A 23,229-nucleotide genomic window follows, 5' to 3' on the forward strand; every position below is an offset into this window, starting at 1 on the left:
CAAAAAGAAAAAAAGGACTTGTGGCACCTAGAGACTAACAAATTTAGTTGCGCATAAGCTTTCGTGAGCTACAGCTCACTTAATCGGATGCATATATTTACAGTGTCATTCATACTTGCCTTGCTTCAGATAAGTAATTTGCATATTACATAGCAAGTATGAATGTGAATAACTCACTCAACCAAACCACTGCATATAGCTATTGGGCTATTTACAGGGATGAAAAACGTCTTCAGATTTTTCGGCGTGCCTTTGCAGCAGCAAACATTTCTATTAAATTGGAAAAGCCTACAGAGTTTACTATCCCCAATTCAATGGATAACAGAGTAAGACTGTTAAGTCTTTTTTGAATCATTGTAGCATGTAAAGCACTTTTTATCCTTTTTAAATGTGAAGAAGACCTTTCACCACCGCAGTTTGAGACTGGGAGTGTCAGGTAAATGTGTAGCGCAACAAAGACATTTGGAAAGACTGTTTGCAAATTCTGCGTGTTCATTATGGTCAGCATTTGCAGTGGTGTAGGCAGAGCTTGTGATAACGGCTTGGAGGCAAGTTGCTTTACCAGTGAGCACCACTGTACCCATTCATCAAAGATCTCTTCATTGAGGTCACCTGAATAGAATTCAGTTAAACTTCTGAGAGACTCTTTAACAGCAGTACTGTCAAGGTCACCTGTTAAAAAACAGAAACGGTTGTTTATTTCTGAATATGCATGAAATCTTCTGTTGAGATGGCTGCCAAGTGAGTCAACTATGGCGTAGAATGATTCAACTTTGAACTTCTCTTCACCAGTCAGCACGACAGCAGGTTCTTCGCTATCATCAGCCACACGCTTTGGATGATGTTGCTGCTTTAACTGGAAGTTAGCTGTAGAACGTAAAGACATCGCAGATTCATGGTAGTCCTCAAAGCTATTCCGTGGTGCTGCCAGCAACTCAGAGAGTGACTTCAGCAGTGTCACAGCTCCGCCCGAGTCCATTGTTTCAGACTGCGGAAGTTGACTTGTTTTGTTTACTCTTGTCAGGACACTACTCTAAAACGTTGTCATAAATGCAGTCTCCAACCGAGCCATGGTTCCAGCTGAAGAGAGTTTGCCTCTGCTCGTGTGTAGCCATTCTGCAGCGTGTCCGCACCAAGAGCCTGCAGCAGATTTGTAGTTGCACGATAAACTGCAAAGTGCACCCGCTTGAACTGGCCGCCTTGTGTCACTGAGGCGCTTCGGGAAAAGTTCTCTCTTACTGGCCTCACATGTCTCCTTGTGCAGAGAATCTCGCAAGAGGCCCCCCCAGCGATAAGTCGATCCTGAGAAAAATACATACAGGTTTTGGATAAAGCGAAAAAATGTAATTGCATCCGTGCATGACTCTGCAGCTGCAACGCTACGTAGGTTGAGTGAGTGGGTCATGCATGGGATGTACACTGCTTTCTCGTCGCCTGCAATTACCCGAGCTTGCACACCGGAGTAAGTGTTGGACAGGTTACTAGCCCTGTCCTATGTTTGACCTCTGCAGTCCTTTAGATTGATATTTAGTTTGTCATTCAGGGTTCCATTGATGACATTAAACAGATGAAGACCTGTATGCGATGTAACTGGAACAAAATTCAAGAAGCGTTCTACGGGCGTGCAGTCATTCAGCACATAGCGCACAGTAAGCGTCAGCTGATCGGTATGGCTCGTATCTAGTGTGGAATCAGTGCTGAAGGAAAAATACTTAGCCAGTTTTAGCTCATCCACAATGACCTGTTTTACCTTGACAGCCATGAGTTTAATGAACTCTTCACAGATTGTCGATGATAGATGAGACGTTGTGCCATGACCAGTATTCCCATAGTTGTTGATGAGGCAGGCCAGGAAAGGGTCGTACTCTGCTATGAGCTCTAAGCAGCCCAGAAAGTTGCCATTATTAAGACTGCCAAAGGTTTCATTCGTCCCGCTCAGTGCCAGACCTCGTGTTGCCAGAAATTTTATTGTTGCTACGACTCGCTTCAACACTTCTGTCCAGTAATTTCTTTCTTTAATATTTCCATCTGCTGTATGTTTATCAAGGGCTTGAGTCTTTGATAAACGCATTGTCTAAGCGGTGAGAGCTTGTTGGTGCTCAGTAGATCTTTCATGGTCACCGAGTCTGCCAATGTGATCCCATGAATCAAATCCTCTCTTGGCTCGTGCAGATGTGCTGTTTGGAGAAAACAATTTGCACATAAAACAGAAGAGGCAGCCAGTCGATGGTGAGTATATGAGCCAGGGCCTTTCAATAATTTCACCATTCAGGGACACTTGATTGAAGGCTGTATTACAGAGTTTCTTAAAATAAATAAAAAAATTAATATTAATGAATACTCTTCAACATTTCTGCTGAATACAGGCACACTGGTGGGGCATTAAGAGAGTAAGCAGCTCACAGTGCAGTAGTGAGCAAAACCTAGAATGTACATTTTTACATTTAGATAGAGACAGCACAAATCTGCTTATTTCAATTGTCTCTCAAAATGAATAGTGACGTCAACCCCTTTCTGGGAAAAATTAATCTAAAAAAACACTCAAGTAATGTATTAAAAAAAACATAGAAAAGTTATAATTACCTTGTTCTGCCCTTATGTTGTCTTGATGACATTGCATATTTTCCATCGCGATTTCGGCAGAAATCAGGGCCCACGTCTATGCAGTACTGTTGGGTGAAAGCATCAACCGTCCAGAGAGTGGCATCGGAGGAAGGCAATCGTACTAGTGTGTTTTGCAGCAGCAGGTTATCACTGGGTTCTTTCTTTGATGAGAAGATTTCGTCAGAAGAAACAGCCTGATCTTCAGAACCATGTCCAGCGTAGGCTGGACCCACCACTGTACTAGTATCAGTTACACATTCATCATCACTACTAATGCAGCTAGTAGGATTTGTATGGTCACCGGCAGTCTCTATGCTGTTATTAATGAAGTAACTGCTTATGCAATGCAGTTCTGCCTTCTGCTCTTCAACTTCTGCTCTACGCCTCTGTTTCTGAGCACCACGTAAATGTTTTTTCATCGTTTATTTTCTTTATCGCTGGGACTGGTTTGTTCGTTCTCCTCTGTTTACGGCCTCCCGCCCTGCACCTCTCTCACGCCTGCGGCAGATTGCAGGGTGTGCAGATGCACATACGCTGCTGACCTTCCGATGCCACGTGCCTTCCTGGAAACAAATGCAGCGCGGAAAGAAAATGAAAGGGCAGAGCGTGTATGTGGAGGGAGCCCAGGTAGGTCCCTGGAGTGAGGCAGAGGCCGGGGACAAGCACAGTGTGGCAGGTGGGCGGAAGGGTCAGTCCCCAGCTGGAGTGAGGCAGGGGCCGGGGCAAGAGCACAGTGGAGTGGGGCAGGGAGGGGCAGTCCCCAGCTGGAGCGAGGCAGGTGCTGGGGGAAAGCACAACAAGGCAGAGGCTGGCACCTACTTCCTTCTGCAGGAGCCGGGTCCTTGGGAGCCAGGTCTCTCTCTCCAGCTGAGCTGCAGCTCCTCCAGGCAGAAGCCGCTGCTCTTCCCGCCCCTCCGGTGAGGAGGCTGGCTGAGGTTACTCCCGTATCCGGACATTTAGTGTCCGGTCAGCAGTGCTGACCACACGCTGCCAGGTCCCCTTTTTGCCTCGACTTTCTGGTCGAAAACTTGACACCTGGCAATGGGGGTGCCGCAATGTGGGGGGGTCAGAGGGCCATGGCCCCATCACTTTTAAAAGAGGGAGGGCTATGCCTTAAGGGTGAGCGACGGGGGAAAGGGGGTGGAGGGGAGCAAGTAGTGGGCAGGGGGAGAGGCCAGGAGGAGGCAAGAAGTGAGCAGGAAGTGGGCGGGGAGAGGGGAGTGAGCAGCGGGTGAGGGGAGGGGCCATGGCGCAGAGAGAAGCAGCTCCCTCCACCCCCGGCACATTTCAGGCTCACTTGGCCCCTGTCCCTGCCAGCCAGGCCTGGGCAAGGAGCGGAAGGGGTAGGACCAGCTACTCTGCACACCAGCCGCTCTGTTCTGGGTGGCAGCTGCCTGGGGGGGACAGAGCCTCTTTCCCTCCCCCATGGCCCGCCAAGCATAAATCGTGGGGGGGCCAACTGACCCCCCACTTGCCCCCCCCAGTGTGTCACTTCTGGAACAAGTGGTGAGGCAGGGCCAGGGGGCAGAGAGTGGCAGGCGGACGGGACCAGGGGATGGAGAGGGGAGAGTGGCAGGTGGGGGTTAGGGGAGGGCCAGAGAGGAGAGAGCGGCAGGCGGGGAGCCAGGGGGCAGAGGAGAGAGCGGCGAGTTGAGGGGAGGAGGGAAGGGGCCGGGGGCGGAGAGGAGCAAGCAGCAGGCGGGTGGGGCCAGGGGGCAGAAAGGAGCGAGCAGCAGGCAGGGTCTCAGGGGGAAGAAGCTGAGCAGGGGCGAGCCTGGGGATGCAGGCAGAGGCAGGAGGGGTAACATTCCAGGCACCGGGGCCCCTTCCAAGTGTGGGCCCGGTGCCACTGTAAACCCGGTACTGGACCTGCTGGCTACAACCCTGGCTGGGGTGAGATGAGCCAGAATCGCAGCACATTTGTGTAAGAGACCCAGCTTTTTCCTTCACTTAACGGACAGTTTGTCTCACTTTCACCAACTCTCACCTGCATGGGCGCCTCTTGGGATGTCCCTTTCTTCAGAGCCCCGGAGAGCCGGGACCCGCAGCTCTTCCCCCCGTTCCAGCCGGGCGACCGTGTCAGGTTTGGGTAGGGGGACTCCTGCTCGTGGGGTGAAATCAGATGAGATCAGAGTGCACTCAGGATTTCTCACAAGGAACCATCTCTGATTATAACCGGGCCCCACGCCATGAAGGGGGTTACACGGAATCCAAATGGATGGGAACGTGGCCACTGAACCCACTTGGCAAAAGCAGAGGTCTGCATAGGGTGGGAGGGATGGGGGGGGCAGGGGTTGTGTCCCATCCCAAGGAGGAATTTCCAGGATCTGTATGCTCTGGGGGACTTGCTGACTCAGACACGGCTGATATGAAACACTTGCCTGTGTCTGAACCTGCAGAAGCCAGGGACCTTCCATAGATGGAGCAAGTCTCAGGAATTGAAAGCAGGAATTTTGTGTGCAAATGAGAATTAACATGCGCTGATAACTGTAATGCTTCTTGACAGCTGGAGGGATTGGGATGAATTAGCGTCTACATTACATCTCTGACTCCCCTGTCTCATGGGTGGTAGTGTGGAGGTGAAAGTCACTTTCCCTTGGGATCTGCAGCCTTTGGGACTCAATTCCCTGATGCGCCCATGGAAGAACCCCAAGCAGAAGTGAAACTGGGCATATCAGAAATCCCACAGCTTCTAATAAGTAAGGGGGCAGGAATCCCTGACCGAGCGAGGCCACGGTCTCAGAATTCTGTGACGGCCCCGTAGAGGGCTCTCTGACCGGGGTCCAGCCGAGCCCCCGGCCCCTGGGTGAAATACACAGCCACCTCCTCGAAGGTCACCGCTGTCTGTAACAAACTCAGAACCTGGTGCCCCAGCCACAATCCCATTATAAATAGTGGAGGAGTGCCAAAAGAAGAGGAAGCTCTGGGAGGGGCAGCCACCCCTACCCTGCACAGAGAAGCCAGCTGGTTTCAGGGGCTGGAGGGAAAGAGAGAGCTCTTTATCCCCACCCCAGCAGAGGTGGTGGCGGGGGGCCTTACATTTATCTCACCCCTACTAGCCAGAGGACAGGAATCCCAACAATCTCTCGATTCCCAGCAGCTGGATCCGAAGAGACAGGGCATCTCCCTTCATGTTTCACAGCAGCCTTGGGCTGACAGGTTCAGGCTGCAGCAGTGGGAGTCTGGTCCATTTTCTCAGTCCTGTACAGGAAGGAGTTGTTTTCACTTCCAGAAATGGGCCCCTTCACCCTCCCCGCCACACCTGGCGGCATTCCAAAAATCAGGCCTCAGGCAGGACATGTAGCAGCAGGTTTGCCCCGTCCTATCCCCACCATCACAGACCCACCAGCAGGCCCCTGAAAATCTCTCACCCGAGCCAGCTACGCCTCGGCCATTCCCCCGCCACTTCCCCGGGGAGAACAGAGAGACCTGCCGTGAAACATGAGTGTTATTCGGCAGCCGGTCAGGGTGGGAGGGCGAATGCGGAGGTTTCCGACAGGGCTTTAGTCCATTTCACAACCGCATTCTCCCCACCAGTCCCCAGCTTTTTCCCTGCAGACAGGAGCTCGAGACGCGGCCATGATGGGAAAACCCTTGGTCACTTTATTGTGGTGCGCACACGAAGCCTCCCACCAGGACCGAAGCCACCGAGACCATCTCAATAAGGCTGCGATTCCGTGACTTCCACAGGCCACTGCAGCTGGCCACAGGCCTGGCCCCGGGCAGCTGGCTGTGGGGAGCGCCTGAGAAGTGGCTGGTATGGCTGACCCCGGGGAGCGCCGGAGCAGCATCCGTCCCCGAGGGTGGCTGGGGCAGTGGGCTTGGGGGCAGCCGTGGGGGCCTCAGAGCAACAGCCTGCTGGGCAGGCAGCCCCCACCGCGGGAGCAGGGGCCCTGGGGAGCAGTGGGGCTCAGGACTAGAGCTTCAGTCGGGGGATTTATAGCAAAAGCCAGAGACAGGTCACAGGCCCTGAATTTTTGTTTATTACTGTGACCTGCCCAGGACTTTTGCTAAAAACACCCCGACTGAATCTCAGCCTCACATATTAACCCTTCGCAGGCACAGAGTCCCCGAGCCGACTGCTAGGAAGGAGCAGGATCCAAAGAGCCGCTTTGGGGGACCCCCGGCCCTGTTCCAGGCAGCGCGTCCCCCAGCAGCAGGACCTGGCTTTTCTCTCCCCCCCAGGCCCGGCACTGCCCCGGGGCGGGGGGCTGCAGGGAATGGGGGGGGGAGCGGAGCCGGGAACCCCCCCCCCATGGCTCCCGCTGCCTCCGCCCCTCACCTGCGGGCTCCGGGTGGGGGCTGGGGCGGGCAGAGCCCGGGGCTGGTCCCCCCGGCCGTGCCCAGAGGGGGGGTCCGTGCCGGGCTCTCCCGCACCCCCCGCGGGGTCCAGCAGCGGCTCCGCCCGGCAGTGAGCCCAGCCCACAATGGAGGCAGCCGCGGGCTCCGTGTCCCGTGGAAACGGGTCCCTGGGCAGGAAGTGAATCGGATTCACTGCGCGTTCAGCCCGTGTCCCGCAACCCCCCCGCTGCTGCTGGCCCGGCCCGGCCCGGCCCGGCCCGGCCCGTCTCCTCGCGGGGACCCCCCCGCGCCGGGCAAAGGTGAGCGAGACTCGGCCCCCGCCTGCCGGGGGGGCGGGTTATGGGGCGCCGGGGGCGGACCCCCCCTTGGGCCCCTGGTGCCTGCCCCCCCCGGCCATTTCAAACAGCCCGGGCCCCCCCCGCCGCCGGGTCTCGCTCCGCCTGGGTGCGGACCCCTGGGGGTGGGTCTGGGCCCCGGCCCCCTGCGGCCAATGGGAACCGGTGGGGGCGGTGCCTGGGGGCAGCTGGGCTGGAGACCCCCCGGCCTGCCCCGCCTAGGAGCCCCAGGAGAGCTCCGCACCCCCCCTCCCCGAGCCTGCACCCCCCACCCCTTTCCCACCCCCCCTCCGGCCCCCAAATTCCCTCCCCGAGCCTGCACCCCCCACCCCTTTCCCACCCCCCTCCAACCCCCAAACTCCCTCCCCGAGCCTACACCCCCCTCCCCTTTCCCACCCCCCCTCCGGCCCCCAAATTCCCTCCCAGAGCCTGCACCCCCCAAACCCTTTCCCACCCCCCCTCCGGCCCCCAAATTCCCTCCCAGAGCTGAGAGCCCTAAGGGCCAGTCTGGATCTGAGCAGTGGGAAATTGGGGCCCTGGGTCGGGGTGGCATTCTCCTCCCCCTGGGATGTTCTGTGCACATTAGACATTTGTGGGCTGTCACGGAATGGGAATTTTCTGTAATATTTTGTATGAATACTGTGTGTTCCTCAGTTTCCCCTACATGCTGCACAGTTAACTAGGTCGTGGGACCCAGAGATTCAGCTGTGATGGATGCCAGCTGTGGGGCCTCGGCCCCATGTCTGTGGAGGGTCGGAGAAGATAATGGCCACTCCAATTACTGAGACCTTTGGTACCTAGCACCTAACGACCATGGGTGGCCGACCCCTCAGCAGAAAGCCAGCTGGGTGTAACCAGTTGGGGAGCAGAGGGCTCGGGTAGAGGGTTCCAGCGTGTGGGTGGCCGGAAGCTGGGACAAAAGGGGTCCGAGGGCTAAGGCTTACCACGCTTGTAGCTCTCTGTGCTGACCAAGGGCTGTCTGCTCTGAGGTCCAGCCAGCCAACAAACCCTTCTGCTGTCCCTGCAGATGTTTGCAGCAGGATGAATGCTCCCTTTGGGGCACAAGGCTCTCCCTGGTGTCCAACCCAGGTGGACTCGCTGAAGGGGGCTCCCGAAGTGAAGCAGGGGGCTGAAGACTCCAAGGTTCAGTCGCAGGAGGCGGTCGAGCCAGGTCACTTACCCTAGTCACAGAGTGAGACACTAAGTGAGGGGGGCCTGCCCAGGGACTGTGCCGGAGGCCCTGTGGGATCACTGGGATCCAGGATCCGCATGGAGCCGGAGCTGACCTGTGTCATGCAGTAAACCCTGCAGGGAGGCACCGCCTGGCGGGCTCCTCTGGGGGCTGCAAGCGTCTGGGCCTGGGTGCGGGTTCAGGCCCGGCTACATACACAAAGGGAGAAGGTCCAGGCAGGGGGCACGGGAACCAGGAGGGGATGCTGGCAGGGCATTCGGGCTGAGCTGAGGTGCCCGGGAAGCAAGCAGATTGGCCCTGGGACATAGGCCCAGCTACCCCCTGGGAGCCCTGACGACACTACAGGATGCCAGGGAGGCCGCTCCAACTCGCTGGCTGGGCTGAGAGGTCCTGGGGGGCAGGGCCCATCTCCAGAGCTGGGTATGGGGCACCATGGGCTCTCTGGGGATAGCTTCCGTCCTTTTGTTCCGCACCTGAGCACTCGGGGGTCCTGGGCATGACTGGGGTTTCTCGGCCCTGCGGTAATCCAGCCATAGTCTGGGCTGTGGATGTGAAGCGGGTTCAAGCAAGGCAGGGAATTTTAGTCAGGACTCCTGGGTTCTATCCCCAGCTTTAGGAGAGGGGAGTGGAGTCTAGTGGGTGAGAGCAGGGGGGCTGCACCGACCAGTCTGTTACAAGGTAGAACAGCAGCCCTGAGCCACACTGAGAAGAGATGGACAAATTCCTGGCCAGACACTTGCTACTGTGTGCTGTGTCTGCACGGCGGGGCCCAGAGCGGTGCCACTCCGCCAGCAGGCCATTGTGGGGCAAGGAATAGGACATGGGGGCCTTCACCCTCCTGGGGATGCCAGCTCCAATCTGCTGTTAGTGGGCTGGCAGGTGGAGAGTGGGGCGGAGTGGGACTTTTCTGTAATATTTTGTATGAATACTGTATGCACCTCAGTCTCCCCTATATGCTGCATCGGTGGGGGGAAATGTCTGTTTACTTTATGCAGGGGCCCAGCGACCCAGAGCTGTACAGACTTTCTGCCTCTCAGGAAGGAGGCTGAGCGACAATACTCTGGCCAAGAACAAAGGACTGAGGAGGAGCAAAACTAGAGACAAAGAGGGGAACGGGATAAAGACACGCAGAGCAGGACCTAAGGGGGCCACGCAACTTGGCTGGGGCTCGGAGATCCCGCAAAGGAACTCTGCTGTAACTTCCGTTTCCTTGAGCTGTGTTGGCCTGCGCTGAGTTCCAGTCACCGAATAAACCCGCCTGCTTTGCCAAGGCTGGCTGAGTCCCTGCAAGTACTGAACGGGGGGAATCGCTCCCTTTGGGGGTTCAAGCCTCACAGAGGGCTCCAACCCAGATGGACTTACTGAAGGAAGATCATGGTGTGAAGCAGGGTTGCTAAGCAGTGACACCATGTGGCTTTCCCTGAAGGTAGCGTGGGGCCCTCTGGGAGGGTCCGACACTTCGAAAGGATCTCCCAAGTTCAGTTCCAAGTCTGGGCCAATGAACCAAACCTGTGGAGACATGACAGGGGGGTGCAGAGAGGAGAGAGCCCAGGAGCTCAAGTGCTGGGGTCCTGGGGTTCAATTTCTGGCTCTGCAAGTGACTCCATGTCCAGTCACTAAATTCTCTGGGCCTCCCACCCCAGCTGTGCCAGTGGGACAAAGGCCTGACCTGGCCTAGCCCTGCCCTGCCCCGCCCCATGGTGGGTGGCGGGTGAATGCAGCAGAGATGGGGAGGGGCTGAGACTGGGGGCTTAGAAGCCCCGTAGGGAGATGGATGGTGCGAGCAGTGAAAAGGCCAAGCTGTGCCTGACTCATGGAGACTGAGCCCCCCTGGAGTCTCAGTGGGATGATGGACCCTCTGACCCCCATGGCATGGGGTCCCTCAGCACTTCCCCCAACAGTGCAGACCCCCTGCTGTGAGAATCGCACTAGGACTTCCCCGGTGTCAGGGAAAGGCAGCTACAAGGAGCACGGTGCCCCCCAGCATTGTGGGGGTGCATTGGACCAGTGCTAATTGCGAGGGGAGAGCGCCCATACCCCACGCCCTGCAGCACAGGCCCCCCTAGGGCTGCGCTGGTGCAAGGACTGCAAGGGAAGAGCACCCCCTCCTAAGTCACCTTCAGCTCACTGGTTTCCATTCAGGTCCCCAGCCAAGGAGGGACCAGACCAAACCCTGCTCTACTGGCAAGTGGGGACACGACCCAGTGGAACCGGGGGGGGGCATGACCCCTCTTTTTAACACCCCTGCACAGGGGTGCCATTCAGAGGCAATGTGGAGGGTCATGTGGGGAAATGTGCTCCCCATTTCTGTCAGAGCTTGCTGGTCCTGCTGGGTCCCTCAGTGGCAGCTGCTGGAGCTGGTGAGGGGTGCCCCTGAGGGCATGGTAGGAGAACAGCTGGGAACTGCAGGGAGGGGAAACTGAGGCTAAGTGGGGGCTGCCGGGGGGGGGACAAACCTTTAAATTGTGACCCCCACTATCAGCAGTTGGGTCTTGGCCCCCCACTTCTAGAAAGTTTCCTGCACCCTTGCCAGCTATGGTCGCCTGCCCTGGGGAAAACGCAGGCAGGATCTGGGGGCTCCTGGGGCTGCTGTTGGGCTCGCAGCTGGGGCTGGCAAGGGGAGGAGCCATGCATGGGTGGGCTGCAGGAGGGGCAGGGCCACTTGACCAAATATGCAGATATTGGTGCCAGCGGAGCATTGTGGGAGTCGGAGAGGGGGGAGACTGTGCTTTGTTTAGGCCCACGATGCTTCGCGAGGGCTGGGGAAGCATATAGGCTGCGATTGGATGTGGTGCGAGGCACGCCAAGGACTAGGAATCCTGGTGCCATAGGTGGAGTATATGACGCACACAGCCAACTGCAACCGGGAATCGTCATCACCAGCGAGCCCTGGCAGAAGAGTGAGTGTCCAGAGAATTGCTTAATGTTATGTTTGGTTGATGTGGTAACTCCTGGTGTTGGATGCTATTAGGTGGGTGAGGATCATCTACTTAGAACACATCACTGGACATAAGCAATACCAGGAGAGAGGAGCTGGAGCGCCAATGGAAAATGCAGTTAGTAATTAACTGAAATACTTCCCTAGTGGGTTGTATTTTCTAAATGGACAACCTACCTATATTCTGTAATACTGAGGGACAGTCTTCACTCATTGATATATTTGCTTCCCACAGCCAAGTCTCTGTATAACTTTTCATGAGTGAAAATGATGTACCTAAATACTTTGATGTTAATACCTAAAGTGTATTGTTAAATTTATCCACCTTAATTTGGATTGTTGCTGATTATGTACTATGTGTACCTTATTACGTTTAAAACAAACTTCATAATTGTGGATAATCTAAGCACGATACTCAGATGTACAGACACGCTTTTCTTAACCTGTGTTCTGTATAATTTTTTAACATTAGCTTTAATAAAAAATTTAAATCTGTTCTTATCAGTTTAATATTTGATATGTTCTCTATTTGAGAACTGTATATTAAATGGATTTTTGAAACAGGGAGCTCGATTAGGGACTTACTCCATCCATCCCATGAATCAATCTGGTATTGCAGTGTTTCCAGGAGTGATGTACTTTCCATCCGGGAGAATCTTCTGGTTAAAAGAAAGTGAAAAATATTTCTTATGTTAGTGTCTGCTTTGTAATGCTCATATATTACTCATTTATTTTGGGTTGGTTATTTATATTTTGTTTGTAATTGGGTCTCTCACGTTGGGGAACTGCTTTTCTTACATTTACTATTGTTTATAGATCACTGAAGTGGCTCTCTTCTTATTTTATTCTCTGTCTGTGCTTGCACGGATCCCCTTCATGCACTTTCCAAACGTGTGTGGTTTGGATCAGGGTTTCATCTGTGTCCCCATGGGAGAGAATGTGGTGGCAGCGGGGCGAAGCTTCGGGGAAAGGGGGGGTTTAGGGGCGGGACTAGGGGGAAGGTGTGGCGTGAGGCTGAGCGCTTGGGGAGAAGGGGAATTGCGAAGGCAGGGGGAATGGGCGTCGTAAGGCTGGAGCCTCATGGGGAAGGCATGGGGCAGGGCCTGGGGGGAGGTATGGGGCGTCAGAGGACTCATGGAATGGGGTGGAGCGGGCTGGCATGGGGTAGGATGGGCACTGGTGGGCCCCCCACTTTTACAGACCAGAAATTCCATCACGCTGACCTGCACCCACTCTGCCACCAGAAAACTGCCCTCAGCATGATGTCCCTGCACAGCACAGCTCTCTATTCCTGTTTTCCTGAGCTGAGTGCAAAAACTGGGGGTCAGTGCAGGGCAGGCATCTGGGTAGTGGCTAGACAAGGCGCTGGACTCGTGTTGAGCGAAGCTGTAAGTGTCTGCCACACGCTGCTGGACTGGTTCAGATAGCTGTGTCCGGGCCCAAAGGGGCACCGGGCTCCGGCCTAGCGCTGGCCCAGTCTCTTTGACCTGTTGCTGTAAGTGCTGACGCTGACAGATGGCGTTACATGTCAGTGGGCGGGTTATGCACATTAGCATTCCCAGGAGCCAGGGAAGCTGGCCACATGAATTAAACGAAGCAGGCGGAAGGAATTCTCTGTCTGCGAGCAGAATCCTGTGCGGAGACTTCTTGCTTTGAAGGGTTGTAGGGGAGTGATTTTGGGGCAGTGATTGCCACTTAGTTCCATAGTTCTCAAAGTCTTGTTAATGCTGCCTGGTGTCTGTCTGCGAGCTGCTCCTGCTGGTGTAGAAAGCGGCGGGAGCAGGAGGGCTGCGTCGTGTTGCAGTTCTCAGCTCCTCGGAGCTAAGACCAAGTGTAAGTAGTCTCTTGGTCTATCAAAGGCTGTGACCAACTGTCTTGATGTTTGGTCTCTTGGCCTTGAGATGAAAACCTTGTCTGTGTCTCTTGGACTGTGAAACATAAACGTTATCTTTTAAGTTACATGTGTTCTTACCAGTGTGATGTCTGATCCGTTCTCCACTGGAGAGCTGTGTGGTGGTGGTGGAGTAGGGGCTTGCTCTGCGCATTACACAAGTCAGCCTGGTATTGCAGCGCTTCCAGGAGCGGTGCCTCTCCCAGCTGAGAAAATCTTTCGGTTCAAAGAAAGTGAAAAGTGAAAACAATTGTGGGGTCAGTGTCGGGATTGTGATGTTCCCATGTTTTGTCTTTGTTTCAGGCTGGTTATTAGTGTTTGTTTTTATCTGGGATCTTAGAATTGGGGGCTTGTTGCTTTTAGTTTTCTGTTACAGTCGGTTGTAGATCACTTAAGTGTCTCTCTTCTTATTTGTTTGTCTGTTGGTGTTCACACTGGTCTTCTACGTGCACTTTCCAAAAGTATGTGGTTTGGAACAGCTGTTCATCTGTGTACCCCTGAAAGAGACATTTCTGACCCTTTCCCCTTGGGAAAATATCGTTGTTTCAGTGTAAGGAACAGTCTCTGTCAATGGTTTCTCCAGACTAGGAGCAGAAGAGGAGAAAGATTTGAGTCAGAGTGGTAGAGTTTCAGGCCACAAGAAACTGCCAGATAATCTGATCTGACCCCCTGCACGTCCCAGGCCACTACCCCCCACCCAGTGAGTGACCCCTGCAAAGAGCCCAATCATCTGGATGGGACCATCGGTACACTATTCTCTTGTCTGCCGCAGGCAGAGAGTAGGAGGGACTGAGGTGCACCGGATCCTGCGGCCCCTGCAATAGCAGGGAATTGATTTGGGAGATACACCCAGAGGATTCGAGCAAGCGACCCAAGGTCCCTACAGTAAAATCCCTTCCCGAGCCCCAAAAATGGCAATCCATCAGTTTGACCCTGACCATGTGAGCAAGACACACCAGGCAAGCATCTGAGAAAGATCAAATATTGAGCCAGTGGGTCCATGGCCAATCTCTGATGATTCAGAGTCCTACACTGTGCTGGGTTCTCAGTGACTTGCATTAACTCAGGAGAGAGCAAGATAAAGAAAAGAGAGAGGGGGCCCCCAGAGCTAAGCGCTGCAGATCAGAGACTCCCACACTGGGCATCCCCTTCCAAGGAAGGCTGTTACTTGGGAGCTGGAACCTGTTCTCCGAATCCCACTCCATCTCTCCCAGCTCTCTCTCCCCTTCCTTCTCAGTTCAGCCCCAGGTGAAAGTTTCCCCCCTAAAATCGGGATCCCAGCCCCACCCCAAGATGCTGGTTGGTCCATGACGGGGTTTTACTCCTCAGGGACCGAAATCAAGCAGTGCAAGAATGGGAAGGCACAGCCGGAGACTGGCCCTTCCAGATCCTGGTGATGATGGAGATGAGCTCCCAGCCCGGAGGTGTCTACACCTGGCAGGTAGAGCACATCAGCCTGCAGCGCCCCCTCTTACTAGGTAAGAGACTCTGAACCTGGCACATTCCCTGAGCCCTTGGGGCACCCCTAGCTCTGTGGAGCCCTCGGGAGACATGGGCATGTCTCAGACCTGTCCCCATCCCTGGGGGCAGGGAGCAGGGACGTTCCAAAGGGAAGGAGAGGCTGGGCTTAGCCCAAACCACCCGTGCTCTTCTATTCACAGAGGCGCAGGCCGACTCTGCCAGGGACAAGATGCTGGCTGGGGTCGGGGCTCTGCTGTGGTTGGTCTTCATGGTCTTGGGAGTGCTCGTCCGCCTGAGGAATAAGAAAGGTGAATGGCTCCGGGACAGCACTGCGGCACCAGGAAATGACTCCCCAGTGGGGCCATGATGAAATCGCACTGGAGGGTTTCACTAGAATTTTGATTCACCACAATTTACTTTAGCTTCCCCTTCCAGCATGAATCAAGTTCTCTAGTGACCAAGGAGCTTCCTGCCCATCTCTCTGCCCACGGCCAGGAAGTGTGGAGCTAATCCCAGCTCCTGGCTTCCCTTAAATCTGAGTCAGACCATTCCGATTCCGAGCTACAGTTGTGGTCTCCTGGCCTCCCCTCCCGGTCTCCTCTCTAGCCCCCCACACTCCTGGAACATCACGGAGTTGCAGGCACAGTTGGTGGTGTCTGTAAATCAGCCAATTTCTCTCTAGTTATGAAACAAATACACTTCCCCCATTAAAAATATGGAGACCAAACTCACATGAGAAACGCAACAGCAATCCCACCCCTGAATTCTGAGGCTTATTTATGGTACCCTCTACAGTGTTTCCCTTTTTGCCTCAATGCATAAAAAGCATGTAATAACTTGCAGGTCGAAAGGCCGAGTGCATGACGCCTGCGTTTCTGTTACGTACGTGGGTGGCACACACGCACGCTGATTATTTTCCCAATGAGCCATAAGATCTCATTCACCCGCTGTCCAGCCGTACAACGCTCTTCCGAAAAGCACCAGAATCTCCCTTAAATGAAATGAAGAGAACGGGAGGGGCTGGAGCTGAACTTTGACTCCACCTTGTTCTCCGCTCGCCCCACTAACAGGAGCTGATGCCTCTCCCCTGGCTCCCTGCCAGCTCCTGAATTCGATCCCACCCTGGCGAGTGCAGAACCTGGTGGGCTGGGAGCCCAAGAGTGACACTGCTGACCAGTATTGCCAACTTCAAGAGATCAAAAAGCGTGCATCAGACTCCCCCCCAAAATCAGGAGATTGGCCCCCAAATCGTGAGATTTTATGAAAAAAGATTATACTGGGTTTTTAGGTCAGCCTCTTGATTTCTGAACTCCCCCTGCCCCCCGCCCCCAGGGTGTGCCCATGTGATGATTAGCGTTGCCCACTCCCACGTGTACTGGGGAAGGGGAGTTTGGCCCCTGCTCCAGGAGCTCTCACCCCCAAATCTGCCCCTCTCCTGCCCAGCAATTAATTCTGTCCCCCCATCAGTTCTGCCCCCCAACCGCCCTCAATTTAACTCTCCCTCAGTTCAGTCCCTCAGCCCCTACCCTCCCGCACACAGCACCACCCTCAGTTCACCCTCCCAGCACTCTCACCATCTACTCACACCCTCAATACAGCCCCTGCCACCCCATCAGCCCTCACCTTCCTCACTTCGGCTGTAAGGATTAGGGCTTTTCCTCTAGCCACGTGACTTATGAGGAGAGGCTGAGGGAACTGGGATTGTTTAGTCTGCAGAAGAGAAGAATGAGGGGGGATTTGATAGCTGCTTTCAACTACCTGAAAGGGGGTTCCAAAGAGGATGGATCTAGACTGTTCTCAGTGGTAGCTGATGACAGAACAAGGAGTAATGGTCTCAAGTTGCAGTGGGGGAGATTTAGGTAGGATATTAGGAAACACTATTTCACTAGGAGGGTGGTGAATCACTGGAATGCGTTACCTAGGGAGGGGGTGAAATCTCCATCCTTAGAGGTTTTTAAGGCCCTGCTTGACAAAGCCCTGGCTGGGATGATTTAGTTGGGGCTTGGTCCTGCTTTGAGCAGGGGGTTGGACTAGATGACCTCCTGAGGTCCCTTCCAACTCTGATGTGCTATGATTCTATGAAGCCTGAGGACTTTGTCTGCAGCCAGATTAGGAGAGCAGCAGCCATGAGCTATTACATCCTCACATCCATCTAAAATACATTAAAACAGGGTAATATCGGGTTGTAAGGAAGGCCCCTGTCCTAATGGCACCCACCATCACCAGATAAAGGAACAGACCTTAAGGCGGTTAAAGTGTAAGCAGTGTCAGGATGAGCTCCACCCTGACATCTGGTGGTGAGGTGTGGCAAGTTGTGGAAAAGAACTTCAGGGGCTGATCTCATTTGCATAGGCACACCCACCACGCCTAGAATGAGACCATAGCTGCCCAAATGGTCACTTTGGCTGCTGTGGGATCCCCAGTGTCTCTGTTATTGGGGCAGGAAGAATAAATTGTTATTACCCTGATTATGGGAACTGTGCTTGGAACTGTACGTGGCCTTTTGTTATGATGGAGGGATTCACCATCAACTAAGTGGCACTCGCTAGGCAAGGGTCATGGGTTCCAAAACTGTGTGAATGGAAAGAGGCTGGGGACAAGTAGTAGTACTTGGTGGCATGGGCCCCTTGGTGAGGGCCTTACATGCTGATTGCACTTCCTCCTCTCTCCACTGTGGAATATCAGAGCTAATTTTGATTTCATTAGAAGTCTAGTTATAGGCTGCTGAGCTCACTTTGGGCTGACGGTGCACCAGCACCGGGGCTCCCCTACTACAAGCTGAATTCACCTAAGAGCTGAAATCACTGAGTGTTGTGTTAAGTAGTGGGGGAGCCTGAAGATATATTGTGGAGCAGTTTGCGGGACGGCTGGTGAAGCAGTTCGACGCGGAGCAGTGTGTGGATGGCAGGAGCTGCTTGTGGGCCGTGGAGCTGAGTTCGTGGGGCAGCTGAGCGAAGGAGTTCGTGGGGCGGCTGACGGAGCGGAGCGCAGCTGAGCGAAGGAGTTCGTGGGGCAGCTGGCGGAGCGCCGCTATGGAGCTATGGGGCGGTCAGCTTCAGATCACGTAAGGTGCCTCTTACCCCCGTCCCATTTCCACCCAGGTTGGGAGGTAAAGCTCCGCCGATAAACTTTCGAACTCTGGGGCTGCCCTGACCAGGGACAGAGACTTTTGGGGCATTGGACTTTTGGGACTTTGGGTGATTTGGGGTTGCTGGACTCAAGAACCAAAGGGAAAAGGGCATGCCCCAATTTGCCTGGGGTGGGGTTGTTTTTGCTCATGGGTTGTGTTATGAATCCTGTTGGTGGTGTTTCCCCAACATAATGCCACATTGTTTCTCTCTGTTATTAAAAGGCTTTTTGCTACACTCAGACTATGTGCTTGCCAGAGGGGAAGTATTGCCTCTTGGAGGCGCCCAGCGGGGGTGGTATATATTTGTCCCAGGTCACTGGGTGGGGGCTCGAGCCGGTTTGCATTGTGTTATTGGAATGGATCCCCGAGATATTGAACCCGGCCCTTGTTGCTGCCAACTCTGACGGGCAGAAGGGTTACATTTTTGTGGGCTCGTCCGGGATCGCCTGGGTCAGTACCCCTCGCAAGCACCTGTTGAGTGATCCACTACATTGGGAAACAATTTATATTTTTTTTTGTTTGTGCTTATATTTTGAGGAAATTACTGTTTGTATAATGGCTAATATGTCAGGTTTGTTGGGCCCTGGCTCAGCAGCTTCTAGCTCGGAGGCTGCAGCCTCGGCTGATGATTGGACAAAAGCTCTGGGGCAAATATTGGAAAAGGTTGTGCTGCCCCATGCTGAGTCAGACTCTTGTCGTAAGTTAAGATTATTTGCTGGGGAGGAGGAGTTTGAACCCTGGTTAGAGCATACCACTGAAATGCTGCAAGAGTGGGCCGTACCAGATGCAGAAAAGCGAAGATGCCTTATAGAGAGCCTTGGCGGCCCAGCATTAAATGTGATTCACAGCCTGAAGCTCATTGACCCTGGGGTCAGTGTGAAGGACTGCCTAGAGGCCCTTGAACACAACTTTGGGAGCGTAGAGGGCCCTGAAGACAGCTACTGTAAGTTCCTTAATTCCCGACAACAAAAGGGCGAGAAGGCTTCAGCCTACATACAGAGACTGGAGAGACTGCTTCAGAGAGCTGTCATGAGGGGAGCAGTGACTGCTGAGCAGATGGATCAGACCAGACTGGCTCAAATTGTAAGAGGAACTCAGTATCAGAACCCGATTCTACTTCATCTCCGGCTAAGAGAACGACGGGAACATCCCCCAAGTTACTCCCAGCTGATAAAAGAGGTCCGAGAGGAGGAAGAAAGGCAGGCTGCCAGTGAGTTTTGGGAAGCCCAAACATCGGAGCCAGCCAGCACAACACCACTGCAAATGGCCAGTGTACTGATGGTGAGCACCAGAGAGGAACTTGCCCAACAAATGCAGGTCCTGACGGAACGGATAGCTGAGCTGCAAAGTACCGTTGACCGAGTTAAGACTTCTAGGAATAAGAAGCCTCAAACTGTGGCGATTGAGAAGCCCGCACTTAGAGCCACCATCCCCCCCAGGCGAAGGGGGAAAGGTCAATTCTTCTGCTACCGATGTGGTCAGGATGGACACAGTGCTGCCAAGTGCCGTAATGAAGAAAACCCCTCCTTAGTGTATGGAAAGCTGAGGATCAGTTGGGAGAGATCCGGTAGCTGCCAGAGGGTCTGGGGACGGGGACCCCCCAGGTCTGCAGGATTTGAAGATTCCCCTAGAAAAGACTGTCCAGCTGGGATCCCTGCAGGACTGATAGGGCCTCGAGCAGAGGTCATGGTGAGGATCGAAGGGGTGGAGTGTAAAGCAGTGCTTGACACTGGATCTCAAGTGACTATTATATTTCAGTCATTCTACCAACAGATGCTTAGGCACCTGCCTATACAGCCACTGACTGGCCTTGGCCTATGTGGCCTCAGCATGGATGAATATCCCTATCAAGGGTATGTCATAGTGCACCTGGAATTCCCAGAGGAGGTTGCTGGGGTAAGAGAAGAGGTAGACACAGCTGCCTTAATATGCCCTGACCCTAAAGGGACTTCTGATGTGTCTGTGCTGATAGGGACCAACTCCAGTCTCTTCAAGGTACTCGCGGATTACTGCAGAAGGCGGGCTGGGGACCAGTACCTGAATACCCTGATGATCCATACGCTTTGTGCTGAAGCCTATAGGAAAATTGAGAGCGCTAAAAGGGACACATCTGAGCTACCGCTTGGGGCACTGAAGTACGCGGGCACAACCCCCTTAGTAGTGCCTGCAAGGACGGAGCAAGAAGTGCTTGTCATGAGTACCTGTCTGAAAGGCAGTAAAGGGACGTTAGCAATGATAGAGCAGCCGATGGGAGGAGAGCTCCCTGAAGGAGTGCTGGTCCCCAGTGGAGTCATAACCCTACCTGCTGAAGCCCAGGAAAGGGTGACTATACTGATTGCTAATGAAACGAGTCGTGATATTTTTGTGAAGCAAGGACAAAAGATAGCAGACCTCTTTGAGCCTGAGTCGATTGTAAAACCCCAGTATGAAACTCCAGTTTCGGCAATAGACCCAGCAAAGTTTGACTTTGGAGATTCACCAGTGTCCGAGGACTGGAAAGATCGCCTGAGGAAGAAACTTTGTGAAAGATCCAAGGTGTTCTCACTGCATGAGTGGGATGTGGGATGTGCAAAAGGAGTAGAGCACAATATCAGACTACATGACTCTCGACCTTTCAGGGAGAGATCTAGGAAGATTGCTCTCTCTGAGATGGAAGATGTGCGACATCATCTTCAGGAGCTGGCTGCGAATGGCATCATTACAGAGTCCCGCAGCCCATACGCCTCACCCATTGTGGTAGTCCGCAAAAAGAATGGGAAAATCCGGATGTGTATTGACTACCGCACCCTAAACAGCCGTACTGTGGTCGACCAGTACACTATGCCTCGAGTGCAAGACGCCTTAGACTGTTTGCTGGGAAGCCAGTGGTTCTCTGTGTTGGATCTTCGAAGTGGATACTACCAGATCCCTCTGGGAGAAGAAGATAAGGAGAAGACAGCCTTCATCTGCCCATTAGGGTTTTATCAGTTCGAACGCATGCCCCAAGGGATTTCTGGAGCACCTGCCACCTTTCAACGTCTCATGGAGAAAGTTGTGGGAGACATGAATTTACTGCAAGTGTTAGTTTATTTGGATGACCTGATTGTGTTTGGAAGAACCTTAGAGGAGCATGAAGAAAGACTTCTTAAAGTGCTTGATAGGTTGGAGGATTATGGTCTGAAGCTTTCAATTGACAAATGCCAGTTCTGCAGAACCTCAGTGAAGTATGTGGGTCACATTGTGTCCCAAGAAGGTGTGAGTACCGATCCTGATAAAATAGAAGCACTCACTACATGGCCACGTCCAAGTAACTACAGAGAACTCAAGACCTTCCTTGGATTTAGTGGCTACTACCGCAGATTTGTGAAAAACTATGCTACGATTGTAAAGCCTCTGAATGATCTTACCAGGGGACATCAGTCCAGCAAGAACAAATCTAAGTCCAAGAATAAGGGGAGGTCCCCAAAGCCTCCTGTGCAGAGACACAATGGCCCCTTTGCACCATTTGGGCCACGGTGGGATGAGAGATGTGAAAGGGCTTTTCAAGAAATCATTACTTGCCTAACTCATGCTCCAGTCCTAGTTTTTGCTGACCCAAGCAAACCATTTATCCTGCATACTGATGCCAGTTTGGAGGGTCTGGGAGCAGTCCTGTACCAGGAAGTGGAAGGCAAATGTAAACCGGTAGCCTTTGCCAGCCGAGGATTGTCTGATAGTGAAACTCGCTATCCCACCCACAAGCTGGAGTTTTTGGCCTTGAAATGGGCCATCACTGAGAAATTTCGAGACTACTTGTATGGTGCTCAGTTCCAGGTGTGGACAGACAACAATCCACTGACTTATGTGTTAACAAGTGCTAAGCTGGATGCTACAGGGCAGAGATGGGTGGCCGCCTTGGCTAGCTATGAGTTCAGCATTCAGTACCGATCAGGGAGAAGCAATGTAGATGCAGATGCATTGTCCAGGCGTCCGCAGGCTCCAGAAGTTGCTGTGATACCCACAGATGGAGTGAGAGCTATTTGCAGTGTGAGTCGCCGAGAGCCAGAGGCCCGTGAAGACTTTCAGGGATGTGTTGCAGAAGCTTTGGGCCTGCCCCCTGAATGCATGCCTTCTGCTTCGGTGAACTATATTGCATTAGACCAATCTCCTTTGCCCATGCTCAATGCGGCTGACTGGCAAGAAGCCCAGCGGCAAGATATTGACATTCGTGATACACTACTTGCCAAAAGGGAGGGGCGAAGCCCAGCTGCGGTTGTCCCACCTAACCCGGAGGGTAAACTACTATTGAGAGAATGGACCAAACTAAAACTGATTCAGGGAGTGCTACACCGAATGACCACTGACCCTTTACAAAAACAACGAGCACAACTAGTACTGCCAAAAAAGTACAGAGCCCTGGCCATGAGGGCCCTGCATGATGACTTTGGGCATTTAGGGATGGAGAGGACCCTGGAACTTATTCGTAGTAGGTTCTATTGGCCCCGAATGGCTGAAGATGTTCGCAGGAAATGTGAGACTTGCGCTCGATGTGTTCAAAGGAAAACTCTGCCCACGAGGGCTGCATATCTCAAGAACATCACCAGCAACAAACCTTTGGAGTTGGTATGCATTGATTTCTTGTCTGTAGAGGTAGACAAGAGGAATGTTGGAAACATTCTAGTAGTGACTGACCATTTTACACGGTATGCACAAGCATATCCCACACGTGATCAGAGGGCCACCACCGTTGCTCGAGTATTGTGGGACAAATATTTCTCAGTCTATGGATTCCCGGCTCGGATACACTCTGATCAGGGGCGGGATTTTGAGAGTCACCTTCTGAAGGAGGTGCTGAAGATAGCAGGAATTAAAAAGTCTAGGACAACGCCTTATCACCCCCAAGGTGATCCTCAGCCCGAGAGGTTCAATCGAACCCTATTAGATATGTTGGGAACTTTGCGACCAGAGCAGAAGGCAACCTGGAGCCAGCATGTCGCATTTCTGGTGCATGCCTACAATGCCACAAAGAACGATGCTACGGGAGTCACCCCATATCTCTTGATGTTTGGGCGAGAACCAAGATTACCCATAGACTTGTGCTTTGGTGTATCAGAGGATGGAGATAGCTATGAAACTCATCAGCAGTATGTATCCCGACTAAGAGAAAAGCTGCGGGATGCTTATCGCTTAGCTACCGCTGCGGCTTGGAAGAACGCAGACCGCAACAAACATCGATATGATGCTAGAGTGCGTTCGCAGGAGCTCCAGCCGGGGGACAGAGTCCTGCTGCGAAATTTGGGTATTGCTGGCAAACACAAGATAGCTGACAGATGGAAGGCAATACCTTACCTGGTGATGGAAAAGCTGGGAGATCTGCCGGTCTACAAGATCAAACCTGAAGACGGTCCAGGGCAAATA

The 23,229-nt window shown here is 53.4% G+C and overlaps 1 long non-coding RNA gene and 1 pseudogene across 2 annotated transcripts; one reads left to right on the top strand and one right to left on the bottom strand.

The window, feature by feature from the left end:
* Positions 1-675: 675 nt before the first annotated feature.
* Positions 676-7,162, bottom strand: LOC140895994 (uncharacterized). Of its 2 annotated transcripts, none has more exons than XR_012154413.2 (5): positions 6,887-7,162; positions 5,644-5,805; positions 4,592-4,705; positions 2,584-3,167; positions 676-2,305 (listed from the first exon to the last, which is right to left on the bottom strand). It is a non-coding gene; the product is annotated as an uncharacterized LOC140895994 (long non-coding RNA). The 2 variants fall into 2 exon arrangements; XR_012154414.2 differs by having other exon boundaries at positions 5,655-5,805; positions 6,887-7,161.
* A 4,677-nt stretch (positions 7,163-11,839) lies between these two features.
* LOC140896017 (U2 spliceosomal RNA) lies at positions 11,840-12,015 on the top strand (annotated as a pseudogene).
* Positions 12,016-23,229: the final 11,214 nt, after the last annotated feature.

Source organism: Lepidochelys kempii, chromosome 11 (assembly GCF_965140285.1).
Source record: "Lepidochelys kempii isolate rLepKem1 chromosome 11, rLepKem1.hap1, whole genome shotgun sequence".
NCBI classification, from domain to species: Eukaryota; Metazoa; Chordata; order Testudines; family Cheloniidae; genus Lepidochelys; species Lepidochelys kempii.